Below are 12,364 nucleotides of genomic sequence, written 5' to 3'. Positions count from 1 at the left end.
GAGAATGAACTACTGAGACCAGGCCGAGAGATACACAACTGTACATTCTCAACTCAAAGAATAAGTCCTGTAAGTTTGGTGAGAATACCCTGTACTTTTCATACAAAAGAAAGTCATTTAAGTGCAAACTGGAACACAGCCTTAACTAAGGAACCACAACCAGTGTCTCCATAATTACACCAGCATTCTAACAATACTCAAAATTGTCTTTTAAAATGATCACCCCAAAAGGCATTATATATATGCTGAGTAGACAGGAGAACTTAACAGGTGCCACATTTCAAATCTCTCATTGATAACACATATGTCCATTCTCACAGATTGTCTGCTCTCTTCTGTGCATGACTGGCAAGCACTGCAGCATCAAGAGAAGGTTTCTGGAGGAGGGAATAGATCTCCGCAAGTTTAAGAACAGTTAGTAGCCTTCCCTGGCAAAGGCACAGTCATAACACTTGCTTATAGAAAGATGGGAAAAGATCAGAATTGCAGGTGGTCAGCCTCAAAGAACCCAGAGGACTGTGCTTTTGACCAGCCAACAGGAGATAGTCCATCAGTTGCCTATAATTCCAATAGTCCAGAGGCCTTCCCCACCTCTGAATCAAACTCCAAAATCTATGCAGAGTGTAGCAAACACACCATTTGGAAGAACTAGTAAAGGGGTGAAGCGTTGTGAATTTATCAGACTGCATACTGCCTGAAAGCTTGGCTGGGAGCTCTCTCTTTAGTATTCATGACTGGGGACAAGTAACAAATCTTGGCATCAGCTATAACTCTTCTCTACAACTGAGTAAAATAGTGTGGGTTAGATTGTGGCTGTAGTGCTAAGTAGGGGGCAACACATAATAATACTTACCCAGGAGAAGACCAGAGTCACAATTTGGCTGCTACTTCCTTTTTTGCTTCAGAGTGGAAAATATCTACACCAGCTCATTACCTGGTTACTTCTCTCCTCACACCTGCATTGGCCAGCACAGTGGGAAGAGAGTGGGGCACAGTTAAAAGGTACCTGTCAGTTCCCATTCACACATCCATTCTCCATTCACCTGTGTGCAAGAGGAGTAGTAGCCTCACAGAGGCTGTGTTAAGATACGCAGAAGACACCATCACAACCTAAACATTTGCCACACTTTAGAGATCACAGTATGGTAGTAGCTTCTAAGTATAGGAAGATAATGTGGATACTGTTTATACGTGTGGGAGAGAATGATCTATCACATTTCAAATAAGCACCCATATGTACCAGCATAGGGTTAGGGTATAATTGGGTAGATGGGGACCTCCATCTGGAAAACAGAGCACAGACCTTTCTTTTCTGGGAAAAAAAACCATGTTTTTAAGTTGAATTACCCTTGGGAAAAGTGGGTTAAACTACAGGGGGAAGAAAGAAAAAAAGAAGTTGTGAATTCAAACAAATTTTGCAACTCTCCAGAAAAGTGAATTTCAAATGACCAACAGCATATTGCAACAGTAAACATTAAAAGTATCAAACAGACAAATACAGAGTCTTTTTATATAAACTATGTTCCTTGTCTTTGCCTTCACTGCTTTAGTATACACAGAATGCTTTTGTCTCTGAGAAGTTCAGACACTTTGGGTTGTCATCACAGTAATAAAAAGCCTGTCCTCCATGCACAATACAGTCAGTATGCAAATTGCAAAAGGGAACTTCAAACCATGTATGATTTCTCTCAGCTATGACCCAAATTTCCAGAAAATAACCAAGCTATTTTTTGTGATAAGGCACTCATTTACAAATGTGACTGAGTTTTGCATAATATGCAAAGTAACCAAAAATCAAACCTTTGTTATATTGTCCCACAAAATGAAATCTTAAAATGCTGACCATCATTAAAACATAACAGTGTGTCATGTGTACGTCTTGCTGATTAGTTATTTCTCTGAGTAAGATTAAGGGCCAGATTGTGAGATTTATACACAGCGCCATGTTAAGGGCAATTCAGAGCAATATGGTCCAAAGGGAAGCTCTGGGAGAGACTGTGGTTCAGGAAGTATAACCCCGCTCTGAGCAGATCAGAGTACAGAAAGAACATGTATAATGCATCATCCAATAGGCCATGTCTACATTAGCATCTTCCCAGAAGTATCCCACCATTGCATTTCCACTGAAGCAGCTCCATTATTATGATAATAATAGGAACACTAGTGTAGATAGGGCACAGACGTTTTACCACCCTATTATGTAGACTTAAAAACACCTGTCTTCTATCTGCATTAGCACTCCCACTGTTGCTATCATAGGTGCTGCTGCAATGGTGATAATTTAACAGTGGGAGATTTCCCAAAATACGCTAGTGTGGTCTTGTAATGGTGCAATGTTCTCCTCTCTCCCTTTCCAGCCAGGACAGGGGAGACAATAGTTATAGCCTTGACTCTTTCTCACCCCCTTTGGGATGGTTTGCACATGAGGTGTTACAAGGAGAGAGTAGTCACTTGGCTCATTAGACTGCAGGGGCTGCAGTTGTCTCTCGTCCTTGCACTGCAGTACAAATAGTGTAACAGTAGCTCCTGGCGTTCATGGAGCTACATGACCCCATCATGTAATAAGCGCATTAGCTTCCACAGAGAGAAGGCTTTTTTTACTCTCCCTCCTTCCTTTTCAGAACAGTTTAGCCCCAAACAATAAAGTTCCAAACTCTGCCCTAACTTCCACAGCTGTGTGAATGTAACTGAGGGCTGGTGTTGGCCCTTTAATGACTATATACTTTTGTGCACCCTTCACAGTTGCTTATACCATATGCTTATAGTACTAAAGTTAACAAATAATGCCAAGAGGAATAAAATAATCATTTAAATATTAAAATTTGTGTCTAAAATTGTCTCTGTGAAAGGATATATAAACATACCTCTTATCACACATCTTTAACAATAGGCTTCATGAATTGCATTAAGGTTAATGTAAGGTTCCTTACCTACAGAATCATGGACGTCTTCTTCTTATCTCCAACTGCCATCAACTTGCGACTGTTTAACTATTTCTAAAAACGGAAACCATGTAGGTCACATGTCTAAAGGGTGCAATTGGTTTAATCTCCCTCAGCTTATAAAGACAGAAAGAAAGCAGGGTGGGGAGGGAGTAAAAAAACCACTTCCTGAAAAGCAGGAGCTAACCACCGTACCAATAAGTCACTTGCATCAACGTCTATAGAAGAAAACCTTGAGTCTTGGATAACAGGCAGCACAATAGGACAAAAACAGATTTTTTTCAACTAAAATTACAATAAATGTAGAGAATAGCATTAATTTTTTGCAGATGGTAAATATGCTGTTTCAAAGGAAATGCTGGGAGGAATTGTGCTGCTAAGCCCTGAGACAACTTCCCTTTTCTTACCTTCTGTAAATGCTTTGAGTGCTAAAATAAAAAGCTTGCAACAAATCTACTTGTGCATTTTTTAAAGGGAGGTTTAGTAAACATGTTGCTTACCATTCAGTTACTTGGAGTTTGTAAAACAATAATTCCAACCACAGTAAGTACTCAGAAGGTTTACTAGAGAAGTTATATCTGTTTCAACTTCAGGCTGGTTAAACCCACACTGATAAACATTTCTGTTTCTTTAATATTCTGTTTTAACACATCCTCATGTGCCAGTTCTTAGAAAACCAAGCAAGCAGTCTGCTTCTCTGGATTACTTCCCATAGTTAGTCTCAACACTATTTCCTCACCCAGACAGGATGAACCTAAGGAACTGAAATTTGAACTATTTATATCTTATGAGCTCCACAAAAGCCCACTTCACTACCTTATACCTCTATAACTAGCTTCCACACTTTCCATTCCATCACAAGTGACTTTCCTCTGTTCAGAAGGGAAGGATGAGACTTCTTCCATTGTGCTATCAATGGCTATTTCAATATATATATATATATATATCAATGTGCTATCAATGGCTATTTCCTGGCTGACTGGCTATAAAGGGTCATCAAAATCATTGCGAAGTCTGGCCCGTTTGGATAATGCAGGACAGCCTGCGAAACTCTCTATTGAGCTCTTGGTAGGATATTGTAAGCAGGGTCTGAATGAACTCTCCCCTGACAGCTAGCTGGGGAGGGGGAAGAGACTTTAGGTGCAAACTGTATTTACATGTTTCAGAGGAGCAGCCGTGTTAGTCTATATCTGCAAAAAGAACAGGAGTACTTGTGGCACCTTCGAGACTAACAAATTTATTAAAGCATAAGTTTCCATGGGCTACAGCCCACTTCATCAGACGTATAGAATGGAACATATAGTAAGAATATATAAGTTGGAAGTTGCCATACAAACTGTGAGAGGTTAATTAGTTAAGATGAGCTACTATCAGCAGGAGAAAACAACTTTTGTAGTGATAAATCAAGATGGCTCATTTAGACAGTTGACAAGAAGGTTTGAGGATACTTAACTTTAGGGAAATAGATTCGATATGTGTAATGACCCAGCCACTCCCAGTCTCTATTCAAATCCAAGTTAATGGTATCTAGTTTGCATATTAATTCAAGCTCAGCAGTTTCTCATTGGAGTCTGTTTTTGAAGCTTTTCTGTTGCAAAATTGCCACCCTTAAATCTTTCACTGAGTGGCCAGAGAGGTAAAAGTGTTCTCCTACCGGTTTTTGAATGTCATGATTCCTGATGTCAGATTTGTGTCCATTTATTCTTTTGCATAGAGACTGTCCGGTTTGGCCAATGTACATGGCAGAGGGGCATTGTTGCACATGATGGCATATATCATGCCCTGATGGCGTGGCTAATGTGATTAGGTCCTATGATGGTGTCACTTGAATAAATATGTGGACAGAGTTGACATCAGGCTTTGTTGCAAGGATAGGTTCCTGGGTCGGTGTTTTTGTTGTATGGTGTGTGGTTGCTGGTGAGTATTTTCTTCAGGTCGGGGGGCTGTAAGCAAGGACTGGTCTGTCTCCCAAGATCTGTGAGAGTGAGGGATCATTTTTCAGGATAGGTTGTAAATCTTTGATGATGTGCTGGAGAGGTTTTAGTTGGGGGATGAAGGTGACAGCTAGTGGCATTCTCTTATTTTCTTTGTTGGGCCTGTGCTGTAGTAGGTGACTTCTGGGTACTCTTCTGGCTCTGTCAATCTGTTTCTTCACTTCAGCAGGTGGGTATTGTAGTTTTTAGAATGCTTGAGAGAGATCTTGTAGGTGTTTGTCTCTGTCTGAGGGATTGGAGCAAATGCAGTTGTATCTTAGAGCTTGGCTGTAGACAATGGATCGTGTGGTGTATCCTGGATGAAAGCTGGAGGCATGTAGGTAAGTATAGTGGTCAGTAAGGTTTCCAGTATAGGGTGGTTATTAGCACAGTAGTGTCCAGGAAATGGACTGCTTGTGTGGATTGGTCTAGGCTGAGGTTGATGGCGGGATGGAAATTGTTGAAATCATGGTGGAATTCCTCAAGGATTCCATCATGAGTCCAGATAGGAGCTGTGTAGCTCCAAGTGATCAACTTTGGCTGGTGCTGGGTTATAAATCACTTTAGTACTGAATTCAGGGGCAGTGAAGTGATGTTATTAATGTTGTTGTCTTTATTGTACGGGGAGCAGAACTATGCTTAACCTATCCCAAATAACGAGGTCAACCTCATCTGAAAGGACTTCATAAAGTCAGGGGCTCGAATGCCAGACCCCTGTGAAAGTAAGAGGGGTGGCGACAGGTGTCTCAGCCAGGAGGTGTAGACTCTACCTAAAGATCCCTGGTCTGGTTTAACCTGTTCCTTCCTACTGTTCAAAGATAGAGCTAAATAGGGTCCATTAGGAGTCTTTTGTTATGTTAAGTGCTTTACTAGGAGCTGAAATCACTTGTGATGGGACAACATTTCTACTCAGCCTGCTAAGAGCTGAAAATCACTAAGAACTGATAATCACTAAAAGACTGACCTGCAGAGGTCACAGCAGAGAGGCAGGTGGCAGCAGAAGGTGACTGACAGCGGGCGCGGCTGGCAGGGCGGCCAACCAGACCAAGTGCTCAGATGGCAGAGCAAACCAGGTACCTTCTTCCCCGTGTGGGAGGTGAACTCACACAGATGCACCTCTGAACCCTGGGTCCTTAGTAACCAAGGACAACCCCTGTGAGTGGGGTATGGTGAGGGAATCAGAGAGGGGCACAGTAAAGGACCTTTTGGTTGTAGAACTCAAGAACATGAGGCAGAAGGCACTGCCTCACACATACTGGGGTGGGTGTCCTGCTCACAGCATTATGTTTATGGATCCTGCTTGTGGCATTTTCCCTAATTAAAGTCAGGTGGCTTCCCTCCTTTCATTAAAAGTTTCTTTTCTACCCTCAGACTCTGTACTTGTGAATAGGGAGGTATTGCCTCCCAGAGGTGTCCAAGTATGGTGTGTAATTTCCCCAGGTTACGGGGTGGGGGCGTGAGCCAGTTCTGTGTTGTATTGTTGACAAGGAAGCCCTAGATCAGGAGTGGCCAACCTGAGCCTGAGAAGGAGCCAGAATTTACCAGTGTACATTGCCAAAGAGCCACAGTATTATGTCAGCAGCCCCCCAGCACCTCCCATATTAATCAGTGCCTACTCCCCCCACCCACCGCAATCAACGCCTACTTCCCCCCTCCCCCCACCACTGCAATCAGCTGTTTCACATGCACAGGAGGCTATGAGGGGAGGGGGGAGGAGTGAGGGCATGGCAGGCTCAGGGGAAGGGGCAGAGGCCTTGGGGAACGGGTGGAGTGGGGGCAGGGCTTGGGGTAGAGCAGGGGGTTGAACGGTGAGCACCTCCCAGCGCACTGGAAAGGTAACATCTATAGCTCCAGCCCCAGAATCAGTGCCTAGGTAAGGAGCCACATGTTAACCTCTGAAGAGCCGCATGCGGCTCCGGAGCCACAGGTTGACCACCCCCACCCTAGATATTGAACCCGGCCCTGGTTGCTGTGGCTCCATCTGGCAGAAGGGTTACGATATTTTGATTTTTTTTTTGTCTTCAGCCACTGATAGATTAGCTCCCAGCTATCCTCCCAACACACATCACATGCTCACAGATCACCCGATGACTATGAGTAAAATTCTACTGCAACAGAAACAGGTGGAGGGAGTCTACAGGACCCACCCCCAACTCCCCAGAAGCAAGTAAGGGGTTGGGAGAGAAGAAGAGAGTGTGATGGTAGACTGGGAGATCTAGGGGAAGGGTTGGAGAAGTGCAGGGACTCTTAAGAGCTGGAGGGAACCTGGAGCACCCTGAGAAGAGAATGTGGTTATTAAGGTTTGTCGAGTGACCTGGAGAGGGAACTGGATGGAGGGGGACGAGGGATGATTACAAGATACTGGAACATCCTTCCCATTGATCCATCATCCATATTAGTCTCCTTTCTTCTGTCCCTTCCTACCATCCTCTCCCTCCCCAGCCATCCCCACCTTTCAACCTTTGTCACCCACCCTGGTCTTCATTTTCTGTCTTCCTCCTTCTTCTAGCTTCTTTGCCTTGTCATCAGAGAACTTTGGCAGCTTGGATATCACAGGGGAGCAGATGAAGACAGACAGTTTGTCTACTCTGTGGCACAGCTGCCCACAGTTCCCAGGAGGAGAAACTGCATCGGAACCCCCGAAGGTCTGCTGGATGTTTGACTTTTCTGCAAGGCCGCAATGACCAGCCACCCCTGAGTGACTTGTCACACTGGAAGAAGGAGGCTGTTCTGAGCATAGGAGGCAGCATGAAAAATGGTGAGGTGGAGAAGTGTTCATTAAGGCCAAGCATAAAGGCATGGGTGGGGATGTGTTAGGAGGCAAGGGCAGAGATGGAGGCAGGAGTGGAACTGCACAAGGCTTTCAAGGTGAGGATGAGGAAATTGCTATGGTTACAGTGAATGACAGTACAGCCCTGCGTGAGACTATATTTAATCCTGCTCTTGACCTGCCCTGCAATATCCACTGCCATTCCCATTCAGTCCCACTCCATAGCTCTACAATGGTCTAACACAGGGTTCTAGCTGACAGTTTTGCCAGGCAGAATGCTAGCATTTGCTGCAAGAGGATGGAATCTCCATTTGATTTTGCCTGGGGAAGAATTTCACCATTTTCACTCTGAGGAGGTGAATTGATTAGCAAAAAATATGAAGTTTTGTTCAAACTCACAGGTAACATGGGGTTTTTTATGGGAGTCACAGCAGAAAATAGGATGAATCTATAGCTCACATTGATTTCCATTTGTTTCTTATAAAGCATCTAAACTTTTCATCTGTGAATGCTTAAAAAGTGGAGAGACTCCAAAAATTCAGTAGCAAAACACTAATCTTTTGTAATTTATAGATACCTGGTTTAGGAATAATGTAATTTTAAAACTATTTTGTGATATCTAGCAAATCTTAGGAAAATATTCATGGGCACATCCCAGGTAACTGTATGAATTTTCTCAGATTTTTCTACAACAGAAGTGATTTTCATCAGCTTTATATAGTACGTCTCTGTGGACTAATGATGCATGACTAAAAAAATAGAATAGTTACATTTACTTTACTGCTAAAATGTGAGTAAAGTATCAGAAATCTTATACGATACATGCAGTAAAATTTCAGGCAACTACATAGTAAACTCTGTCTATCATATTCAAAACCTAAATAACCAGAAGAAGTGCCATTCTTTAGTGAAAATTATTTGAAAATGTTAAATGTACAGTGAAAGGCTAAATTACTTCCTCCTAATTTCCCTAGCATCCAGTTGGCAGTATTGCCAAAACACTATAAAAAGAGATGGTAGTTTTGCATATCGCTTAAACTTATGCAGTACGAGCTTCCTGTGTGATCTCTGGAACACTGAAAATATGCTAGACGTGCACATAAGACCAGTTTAGTCAGAATGCGAAAGCTCTAAAATCCTAAGTAAACTAAACAGGAAACAAAAAACACAGAGGCATTACTTGAAACAGGTCACTGCTCAGAGCTCAGAGCTCTTAGCTCTACTCTTGCATGACTATTTAGGCAGGTGAAAGCAATGGTGCACAGATGTTGTTCTGCTCCTGTCCTGACCTCTAGTACCTGGCATTTGAAAAATCAGTTTGGTTATTCTTCTTTTCATAGCCCCAGCCGTTGCTGGTTATACATATGCTGTTGGAGCCAGGTGGTAGGTATCTAAATGTACGCAAACCACAGCTGAAAGCAGAAGAGATATTGTTACAGACTATATAGACTAAAAACATAGTCTATTAAGGATACTGATTGCTTGAGAGTTCTTACAGACTGAAGTCTAATATTTGCCTGCATGACAAGTAATAAATACAGGCAGAAGGAACACAAGATTCCTCATGTTTTTGGATACTGTGCCTGAGCCCTCCTATGGACTGACAATTTCTAAGGGTGAGAAGGTACCTAAGACTTTTTGTCTATTCAGTCCTTGGTCTCTGCTAAAACAGCTAACAAGGAGGTGAATCCATGCTAAGCATAGCATGACTTGTGATATGAACATTAGAAACTGGAACAACTAATTTCAGATAGGGCATTGAGTATAGTCGGGAAGTTAACAGTTTTCATTCACTCCAATCTTGGCAGGAGCTAAGCAGATGCCTAGAGGTGAATGGTTATATGTCCCACTAAGCCAGCAAGCTCCAAAAAGAACTTCTCAGATGGTCAGTTGATTTTAGATTAAAATAAATTTGTGATAACAGAGATGGAGAACTCTCCAAAGTTTTGCTTTGCAATAATTTCACTGAAAAAATAAAATAATGTATAAAAGACTTTGTGAAATTCAAGAAGCAATATTTAATGCTAAGTTTTGCCCATATTTATCATAAATTGGTCAACATTTTCCAGATTTTGAACACACTTTAAAAAAGCAGAGAAGCCAAGGATTGTATCAATGTGGAAAATAAGTCATCCTATTGCCCATAGCGGCTATTCCTCCAAGGCAATGGGATGGCAAGTAGTGGAGACAAGCTCTGCTTGACATTGCCTACACTATACCTATTATGACTTAATGCTCAGATGATGCATCATATGCTAAAAATGCTGTGAAAATGTAAGCTCATTAGTTCCTATAGCAACACATCTTGGACTGTATTAGCCCCATTTTACAGAGGCAGAGAAGTGAAGTGACCTGCACAAGGCTACTCAGCAAGTGAGCAGTTCATTCCTCTCTACTATGCTGATGCTCATAAAAGGCAGCAGTCTCCAGTACTTACATGCATATACACAACAATTTATCGCTAGGCATAGCATGCTGTCCATGTAAAAAGCTACATTTCCACTGAACAACACATACTACTTGTGACAGACATGGCTCCAATATCTTTGGGTGATTGTATTGAATTAAGTTCAAATAGCTTTGGAATACGTTGTATTATAAATCTGGAATACATTGTATTATAAATGCAAAGTTTATGTATTATGGTGGATTGTATGCAATTTCCCTGCGGGGGGGGAGGGGAGGACTTTTGGGACAACTGAAGTTAAGTGGGTTTCCTAGGAAATAGTGGGGAGGAGGTGAATGCAAATTCCCACCTCCAAACCCAACCTTCTGAAGCTGTGTCCTGAGAAGAGAACCATTTTCTGACTGACTAACTATTAAAGGTCTCTGAAGATCAAGAACATAAGCTGCATAAAGGAAAAGCTAACCTATGAATGGGGGTGCATGTTCTGAGCTAACAGCTGAATCACAGAAAAACCTGTGTTCGCCTACCAGGGCCCTTATTGGTATTGTGAGGGGGAATCTTTGGTACATTTGTTAGCATGTGTGTAGGTTGTTTTATGTTTTAATGTTTTCTCTGTAATGCTTTCATCATAAGAATAAATGTGCTTGCTTAGAAAGGTCTGTGTGGTACCTTATAACTGTGGGAAAGTATGCCATTTATAGCCTCTGAGGATAAAGCAAAGCCCAGATAGAGACCTGCTTAGGTCATCTGACTTGCTGGGGAACTCTCAGTGTAAGCAGGGAACTGTGCAGCCTAGAAAAATCCTGGCCAGGAAGGAGAGAGAGGTGGGCCTCTGCACAAGAGAGGAGCCAGGAGCCTAGAGTGGGTGTCCTTGCTGGACAAAGGAAGGGGAATACAGGTGGACTTGCCCTGAACTGTGGCACAACTCACAATAGGAAATCATCATATTCTTAAAATTACATGTGAAGTCCCATTTATATCATACCTTTATCTTAAAGTGCAAAAAGGTGTGGTAAGTGTTTAAAAATAATCTTAATTCTTCAGAAGTTATGTATGGTATAAAATACCTCTCCTCAACAGCAGTCACAACAGTTCAATACATAGCACACTGAAGATCTAAATTTTGGAGTGACTTAAGGTTAGAAATGTACACTGTACGAGGGGACACTCACCTTCTTGGAAAAAAGTTACTTTGGGCTAAAATTAGAGCATCTCTTGGTGCTGATTTCAGTATCAGACAAAAGCTATGGATACAGCTGTACCTTGCAAAGTGGTCTAGATGTTTAGAGCAGAGGTATATGAAAACTTTATATCTTACTGGATCACTCTCTTTTGTTGGATCTCAGTTATATAAGGAAGAATAAATTTCAGCCCTTCCTCCAGTGTATACTTCTTGGTCCCAACCTATTTACATTCCATATCTCCCCAGCCCAAACAAATCTGATTTTTAATCTTTTAAAATACATATACTAGAAATGATGAAGTCAATGTTAATGAAATTTGCATGTGGATAAAAGAAAATAATCTCAGGTTCTTTGTATTTTGGATTGTGTACCTCTTACTTTGCGGTGCTGTCAGATATGTTAAAGGCCAGTGTCACATCTTTGATAATTTGAAGACAGAAACACACCAAACATCTTTATAAGTAAAACTGTACTAAAAAAAAAAAAGTAAAAACAAATATATGTTGATGCATTATTTAAAGACTATTTGACTGGGTTTAGTAGCATGCAAACTTCAAATGCAGTGCAAACATTTCTGTGCTGTTAGACCTTTGTGTGCTAAAAGTGCTAGGGTTGGAGTACAGGAGTGTCAAAAAAAAGGTAACTTGACATCACACAGTAAAGGACTTAAAAAAAAAGACAGATTGTTTCACCCTACTTTAATATATTGCTCCATAGCGAAGGTTGCAGCCAGGTTCAATTAAAAGCCTTCTTCAAAGCACTTCTCTCTTCTTACCAGCATTAGCTGGGATGAATTGTGACCAGCTACTCTCCATACAAGTGATCATTGCAGCGAAGTGTTGAGAAAGCTGGGATATGCTGCTGTTAATATTTGACATAAAGACAGTATAGAAATTATGACAGGTTTCAGAGTAGCAGCCGTGTTAGTCTGTATCCGCAAAAAGAAAAGGAATACTTGTGGTACCTTAGAGACTAACAAATTTATTTGAGCTCACTTCAGGTATAGCTCACGAAAGCTTATGCTCAAATAAATTTGTTAGTCTCTAAGGTGCCACAAGTACTCCTTTTCTTTTTATAGAAATTATAGT

The 12,364-nt window shown here is 41.6% G+C and overlaps 1 protein-coding gene across 1 annotated transcript in view; it reads right to left on the bottom strand.

Moving 5' to 3' along the window:
• ARHGAP15 (Rho GTPase activating protein 15) overlaps nucleotides 1-3,054 on the bottom strand; it is a 448,076-nt gene extending 445,022 nt beyond the window's left edge. Inside the window, exon 1 of the mRNA XM_077829446.1 lies at nucleotides 2,931-3,054. The gene's annotated coding sequence lies outside the window, so the exon portion shown is untranslated. The remainder of the gene's footprint in view (nucleotides 1-2,930) is intronic.
• Nucleotides 3,055-12,364: the final 9,310 nt, after the last annotated feature.

This window comes from Eretmochelys imbricata, chromosome 11 (genome assembly GCF_965152235.1).
Source record: "Eretmochelys imbricata isolate rEreImb1 chromosome 11, rEreImb1.hap1, whole genome shotgun sequence".
Classification (NCBI taxonomy): domain Eukaryota; kingdom Metazoa; phylum Chordata; order Testudines; family Cheloniidae; genus Eretmochelys; species Eretmochelys imbricata.
Note: the sequence above shows the minus strand (reverse complement) of the source record. Positions and strands in the feature narration are given on the sequence as shown.